Genomic DNA, 8133 nt, shown 5'->3' with positions numbered 1-8133 from the left:
ACACTGGCTTCTCTGGGTCTCCCACTTTCAGGCAGCAGATTGTGGGACTTAGCCTCCATGATCGCATAAGCCAAGGTTCTCTGGAGAACCCTAATACAGTTGTGTCTCAGTATCCAAGGGGAATTGGTTCCAGGACACCCTGCGGATACTGAAATCTGCAGATTCTCATGTTCCTTATATAAAATGGCATAGTTACCTAAGCACATCCTCCCAGATACTTTAAGTCATCTCTAGATTACTTATACCTAATACAATGAAAATGCTATGTATACAGTTGTTAAACTGTATTGTTTTATATTTTTGTTATTTTTATTAATGTACTATTATTCTTTTTCAAATATTTCATTTCATGGTAGGTTGAATCTGTGGATGTGGAACCTGCAGATACAAAGGGCTGAGTGTACACAAACTGGTACCAGGAATTTTGGGGTACTGCTTTAACAAATATTTTAAAATGTGGAAGTAGCTTTGTAATGAGTAGAGGCTGGAAGAGTCTGTAGTACATCTGTATTAATCCATTCTCACACTGCTAATAAAGACATACGTGAGACCAAGTGATTTATAAAGGAAAAAAGTTTAATTGACTCACAGTTCAGCATGGCTGGGGAGGCCTCAGAAAACTTACAATCATGGCAGAAGGGGAAGCAAACGTGTCTTTCTTCACTTAGTGGCAGCAAGGAGAAGTGCCAAGCTAAAGGAGGAAAAGCCCTTTATAGAACCATCACATCTTGTGAGAACTCACTCACTATCATGAAAACAAATTGAGGATAACCATCCCCCACCCCAATTAAATTACCTCCCACAAGGTCCCTCCTATGACACATGGGGATTATGGGAACTACAATTCAAGATGAGATTTGGACAGGGATACAGCCAAACCACATAATCCCTCCCTGGTCCTTCCCAAATCTCATATCTTCACATTTTAAAACACAATCATGCCCTTCTCTACAGCTCCCCAAAGTCTTAACTCATTTCAGCATTAACCCAAAAGTCCGAGTCCGTAGTCTTATCTGAGACAAGGCAAGTCCCTTCCACCAATGAGCCTGTAAAATCAAAAGCAAGTTAGGTACTTCCTAGATACAGGGGGTGGAGGTCGGGGGTAGAGGCATTTGGTAAATACAGCCGTTCACAATGGAGAAATTGGCCAAAGCAAAGGAGCCACAGGCTCCTTGCAAGTCCAAAGTCCAATAGGGCAGTCATTAAACCTTAAAGTTTCAAAATGATCTCCTTTGACTCCATGTCTCACATCCAGGTCGTGCTGATGCAAAAGGTGGGTTCCCACAGCTGTCGGCAGATAAGCCCCTCTGACTTTGCAGGGTTCAGCCCCCCTTTTGGCTGCTTTCACGGACTGGTGTTGAGTGTCTGTGGCTTTTCTAGGCACATGGTGCAAGCTGTCAGTGGATCTACCATTCTGGGGTCTGGAGGATGGTGGCCCTCTTCTCACAGCTCCACTAGGCAGTGCCCCAGTAGGGACTCTATGTGGGGGCTCCAACCTCACATTTCCCTTCCACACTGCCCATGAGGGCCCAGCCCCTCAGCCCACTTCTGCTTGGACATCTAGGCATTTCCATACATACTCTGAAATCAAGGTGGATATTCCCAAACCTCAATTCTTTACTTTTGTATACCTGCAGACCCAACACTACCCGGAAGATGCTATGGCTTGGGGCTTGCATTCTCTGAAGCCATGGCCTGAGCTGTACCTTGGCACCTTTTAGCTGTGGCTGGAGCAGCTGGGATACAGGGCACCAAGTCCTTAGGCTGCATGCAGCAGGAGGGCACTGGACCCAGCTCCCCAAACCATTTTTCCCTCCTGCACCTCCAAGCCTGTGATGGGAAGGGCTGTCATAAAGATCTATGACATGCCGTGGAGACACTTTCCCCATTGTCTTGGTGATTAACATTTGGCTCCTTGTTACTTATGCAAATGTCTGCAGCAGGCTTAAATTTCTCCTCAGGAAATGGATTTTTCTTTCCTGTGACATCGTCAGGCTGCAAATTTTCTCAACTTTTATGTTCTACTTCCAATTGGATGCTTTGCCACTTAGAAATTTCTTTCACCAGATACCCTAATTCATCTCTTGAGTTCAAAGTTCCACAGATCTTTAGGGCAGGGGCAAAATACTACCAGTCTCTTTGCTAAAGCATAGCAAGAGTCACCTTTGCTCCAGTTCCCAACAAGTTCCTCATCTCCATCTGAGACCAACTCAGCCTGGACTTTATTGTTTATATCCCTATCAGCATTTTGGTCAAAGCCATTTAACAAGCCTTTAGGAAGTTCCAAATATTCCTACATTTTCCTGTCTTCTTCTGAGCCCCCCAAATTGTTCCAACCTCTGCCTGTTAACCAGTTCCGAAGTTGCTTTCACATTTTTGGGTATCTTTAAAACAGAGCCCCACTACACAGTAGCAATGTACTGTATTCGTCCATTCTCATGCTGCTAATCAATACATACCCAAGATGGAGTAATTTATAAAGGAAAGAGGTTTCATTGACTCAGTTCAGCATGGCTGAAAGGCCTCAGGAAACTTACAGTTGTGGCAGAAGAGAGAGCAAACACATCCTTCTTCACGTTGAGGCAGCAAGGAGAAGTGCTGAGCAAAGGGGGAAAAGCCCCTTATAAAACCATCAGATCTCGTGGGAACTCACTCACTGTCATGAGAACAGCATGAGGGTAACAGCCCCCAAGATTAAATCACCTCCCACTGGGTCCCCCCTACAACATGTGGGGATTATGGGAACTACAATTCAAGATAAGATTTGTGTGGGGACACAGCCAAACCATATCAACATGCCAGAAAAAGCTGACATTGCCATAAAGGAACTTTAAAGTTGATTCTGGTTGTGAGAGTTCAGTAAAAGAAAAAAATCAGCACTCTAGAGAAAGCTTCTGTCTTCTTAGAGAATACATAAATAATTGTGTACAGACTCTTGGTAGAAACATGATCATTAAAGAAAATTTTGGTGAGATATCAGACAGAAATAAAGAATATGCTATTGAACAATGGCAAAAAGGCAAACCTTGTTATAAAGTGGGAAAAGACTTCAATTACGTTAATATACTAGTGTTTTGTGGGAGGTAGAACTTGCAAACAATGAAATTAAATACTTAGCTGAAGAAACTTCTAAACAAAGTTTCGAAGGAGTGGCTTGGTTCCTCCTGGTTGCTTACAGTAAAAAGCAAGAAGAGAGAAATGATGTGAAGAAGGGATTGTTAAGCAAAAATGTCCCAGGAATTAAAGATTTGAAAAATTCTCAGCCAATCCATATTGCAAGAAATGAGAACGCATATTCTGAAGACAGCTCTAAGGCTGTGGCAGATAGACCATTTGATAAGATTAGTGTGATTGTGAACTGAGGACTTAATCACCCATCTCAACAGAAGCTAGGGATAAAGATGGGATTACACCAGCAGAAACACTGCCAGCTGGGGCTAAAGAAAACAGAGAAAATGGAAAAACGGCTGTGAGCATGTGCTGTCTGTCAAGAAAAGAAAAGAAGGTCCCCAAAGGTGATTCTGAGATCAACGGGGCTGCCACTCCCACTACAGGCCCAGAGGAAAGGATAATTGCTCCTTGTCTTCTAAGGGTGGAAATCCCTGTCTGATTTTGGTGGACCGGGATGCCCCCAGCCAATGGCTCAAGGACAGGCGTGTGGGGCTCTTGCAGAGAGCAGTGGTTTTAGGTAGAAGGAGCAGGCCCAATGCACCAAGCCATTGCTATCCAAGTGTGCCTGGAAGCCAGAGAATTGAGCAAAAGAAGATTATTCTCAAGGCTTAAAATCTCAAAGAGTTTGCCTTGCTGCATTTTGGAACTGTGTGGAACTCCTCACCACTTCCTTCTTTCCAATTTCTTCTTTTTGGAATGGGAATATCTATTCTATGTCTGTCCCATTATTGTATTTTGGAAACAATAACTTGTTTGATTTCACAGATTCACAGCTGGAGAAAAATTTTGTCTCGGTATTAATCACACCTTAGTCTTACTCATATCTGATTTAGATAATATTTAGATGAGATTATGAACTTTAGACTTTAGAGTTGATGATGAAAAGAAATAAGACTTTCAGAGCTGTTGAGATGGAATGAATGTATTTTCCATACAAGAAGGCCATAAATTTTGAAGGGCCAGAGAAAGAATATGGACTGAAAGTCTATGTCACCCCAATATTGATATGTTAAAATCCTAACCTACAATATGATGGTATTAGAAGCATGGCCTTTGGTGTATATATTAGTCTGTTCTCACACTGCTAAGAAAGACATACTGAGACTGGGTAATTTATAAAGGAAACAGATTTAATTCACTTACAGTGTCACATGGCTGCAGTGGCCTCACAATCATGGCAGAACATGAATGAGGAGCGAAATCGTGTCTTACATGGCAGCAGGCAAGGGCTAGTGCAGGGGAACTCCCATTTATAAAACCCTCAGCTCTTGTGAGACTTATTAATTACCATGAGAACAGAACGTGGAAACCACTCCCATTATTCAGTTATTTCCAACTGGCCCCACCCTTGACACATGGGGGTTATTACAATTCAAGGTGAGATTTAGGTGGGGATGGGACACAGTCAAGCCATATCAGGGGATTAGATAATGAGAGTGCAGCTCCCATGAACAGAGTCAGCGTCTTTATAAGAAAAGACATAAGCAATGATTTCTCTCTCAGCCATGTGAGGATATAAGGAGAAGATGACTATCTGCTATATAATTAGCAATTTTACGCATGTAGCAATCAGCATTGGAACTTGAAAATCACCTAGAAACTGAGAAATTGAAGGGCCAATCACCTAGAAACTGAGAAATTGAAGGGCCAATGCCTGAGGACAGAACAACACACTGACCTAGTTACATTGAACGGAGGAATTCTGGACCTATCATCACAGTGATCCTGGAGAAAGTGAAGATAATATACCAAAGAGGTCCCAGAAATTAATGCAGAAATGACATGAGAGAGGCAGGTAGGAAAATAAAGTCCCATCCAGTAGACAAAGAGATAGGCAGGTAGACAATCCCTGATGGTTACTCACGGGGAGGCCAAAAGGCTTAAGCCACTGACTTTGTGAAATTCGAAAGTGGTATTCTAGCTCATGGGAGGCCTCCTGGTAGTAGGAGTAACTGGTGAAGTGGTAGGTGCAAGAATACTAGATTGAACGTAAGAAAAGAATTTAGATACAGGAGAATTGTTCTGAGGAATAGTTTTTGGAACTGAAGTGCTCAGAAAGAACATCATGTATTTGAACTAGGGTATAGAGGCAGATATTTTTGAGGTATACTTTTTTGTTGAACACATTTGGAGAAATACTAATGGAGAAACATTATACTCTTATCTCCTCCCATCTATTCCAGTAGTCCTGTCTCCTGATTTTGGATTCCATTTCTTAGCTTTACCTTTGCTGCCGCCTTCTAGGTTGGGCTTATACTTGACTCTCGGAACTACCTAAACACTTTGCTCTGTAATACCCTTTAGCTCTTGCCTTTTCTTGGCACCCTGCAAGTTAGACCCTGATGTGGATATAGTTCTATGCAGGTAGCTCCTTGTCTGGGTGCTGCAGCCTCAGTGGAGGTGGAATTTGACAAAGGGTCAGGCAGGTTGCTGTTGAGTGTCACTTACTAGGCTTTGTCGCTTTCCCCAGAATGGGGATAATATAGCAAAGATCAATTTCAGAGGCAGGAGACACCATGTTGAAAGAGTAAGGGTCCTTGTTTTGGTGCTGGGAAGCATTCAGGTAAAGACCAGCGCCTAACCAGTATTAAAACAAATGGCCTTCTAAGGAACAGGGTGACACACTGAAGAGCAGCCTTTGCCTCGTTGAGATTCCAACCCTTGTTTGGACATTTTTAGTGATAGACAGCGTAAAATGTTTTATTTTCCTGATTACATTAGTTGAGACAATAGCAGAGGCCTAATACTCCATTTGGCATCTAGTCCTATCATCCTGTCTTGTTCTACTTGTCAAACAAGTTTGAAACTGTCACCAGCATCCTGACCAATTCACCCTGCCTTGTATTCCTTGGCCCCAGACATCTGGAGAGTGGAGGCCTTGCCATCAGATCTCAAATTTTCATTCCAAGTTCCAGCAATGCATATCCCAGGTTCATATCTATATCTATATCTATATCTGTCTGTCTGTCTGTCTGTCTATCTATCTATGATACACGTTCATCCCTTCTCTGTACTACCAATTCTCAGTCACATTTCATTCTCTGCTTCAAAACATGATGAGGTGTTCTGCTAGGGATGGCCTTTGTGCTCTGACCTGGACTTTTTATTATGTTACCTGGCCTAACTCCCTCGTACCTTCCTCATGTCCCCTTTGACATCAGTAAGTTATTCCTGTTCTCTTGCCTAGTCTCCTCAAATGCTTTTTCATTCTTTCTGTCTCAGCCTCCGTCCCTCCTTTGTATGTGCTTCCATTCTCTAAAACTCCTTACACATCCTCTATGGCAATTTTTCCTCAGTGGTGGCAGGGAAGAGACAGATAAGCTATTGCAAGCTTTCTTTTCAAGATTCATAATTACATTTCAACAACAACAACAAAAATTATTGATTGCTAAGCACTGTCCCAGACTCTGGTGATAAAGTGATCAAAAAGGCAATTCCTGCCCCCAGAGGAGCTCACGGTTCTATGCAAAAACAAAACACAAAACCAAAGCAGCAGCAACAACAACAACAACAAACACAGAGGGATGTGTACACAAATAGTTACAATACAGTGGATTAAATACTGTGCATAAAAACTCTAACAATTTCAATGTATTTTGGCAATATATTTTGTCTGTAGAGTAATAGAAACCTAGAGATGAAATCCAACAGTGACATAGCTATTTGTTTGGCGTGTGTTTTCTTTTTCTTATATACTCAAGGAACTTATTACAAATTATAGAAGGCTTGAGAGAAGGGTATTTCCTTGTTTCATCCAAGAGAAAATAGACTCCAGAAGGTTGAATGATATTCCCAAATCACTGATCATGTTAAAATCATGCTGGGATCTTACGTGTGAGAAAAATTTAACACTAGCTGCTAAAACAGATGAACCCTCACAGTCTTAGTGGCTTAATAAAACACAAGAGTATCCTTCTTTTCTCATATGAAACTGATGCAGGTTGGGTGGTCTTATCCATCTTGGAGGTATGACATGTGGCATGTGTGGCCTCCAAAATTGTTCTAGTAAGGGAAAGAGAGATGTGAAGGATACATACAGACTTTTAATTGCTGTGCTCTTGAAGTGATGGAAGTCATTTTCTTGCATTTCATTAGCATACACAATGTGTATTGCCCCAATATGAGAAATGACTGAAATTTATTGAGTCTTTGCCATATTTGACCTCCTGTGAGAATTTGGGGTCTACTGGGTCTACTGTCAGTGGTTATGCCTCAGTGTGTGCTGGTGATGGTGTGGCAGATCACAAAGATTATGTTTAAGAGAGATCGACGGATGAATGGATGGATGGATGGATGGATGGATGGACAGACAGATGGATGAATATGAGATGCCTCATTGATTACCATTGTTTCAGATAATTATCTTAGCTAAGCTGGAGTTTATTTTCCACATTTTCTTATGAGTCCACTCCTATGCTCTTCAGCTGAAGGGCATGACCATCCTTTTCTCCAACAGAATTTAGGAGAATTTTGACACTGCAGCATGGGACATCATTGTGTTAATCATTTTGTAACTATTACTGCAGAATAAAATGCCTAGAATAGTAAATAATAGCATTATAGCTGTCTTTGAAAGAAAAGGTCAATATTATACCTGCTTGCTGATAGGAGAGATTAATATACTCTTGCTATTATTAATAATAGTAATTAGACTCTATTGCTTTAGCTGATCCGTAGGTCCCATTTATAGGAACAGCCTAATGTTCTTCCTGAGCATGACTTGGCATATTTTAGCATGTCATTGCAAGCATTGAAAATCAGTGCCAGGATCTTCTTATCATTTTATTAGCTTTTTGGCACTTGGATTTTGTATTTGTACTGGGCTTACTTTTCTACCTCTGAAACAGTTAGCACGGATTTTTGTATAAAAAAAAGAAGACTTTTTTTAAATAGCATTTTCTACTGGGGGAGGTAACAATAGACTTTTGTGTATTTTGAATCCTTTAGCACGCCACTGCTGCA

Source organism: Macaca mulatta, chromosome 5 (assembly GCF_049350105.2).
Source record: "Macaca mulatta isolate MMU2019108-1 chromosome 5, T2T-MMU8v2.0, whole genome shotgun sequence".
NCBI classification, from domain to species: Eukaryota; Metazoa; Chordata; class Mammalia; order Primates; family Cercopithecidae; genus Macaca; species Macaca mulatta.
Note: the sequence above shows the minus strand (reverse complement) of the source record.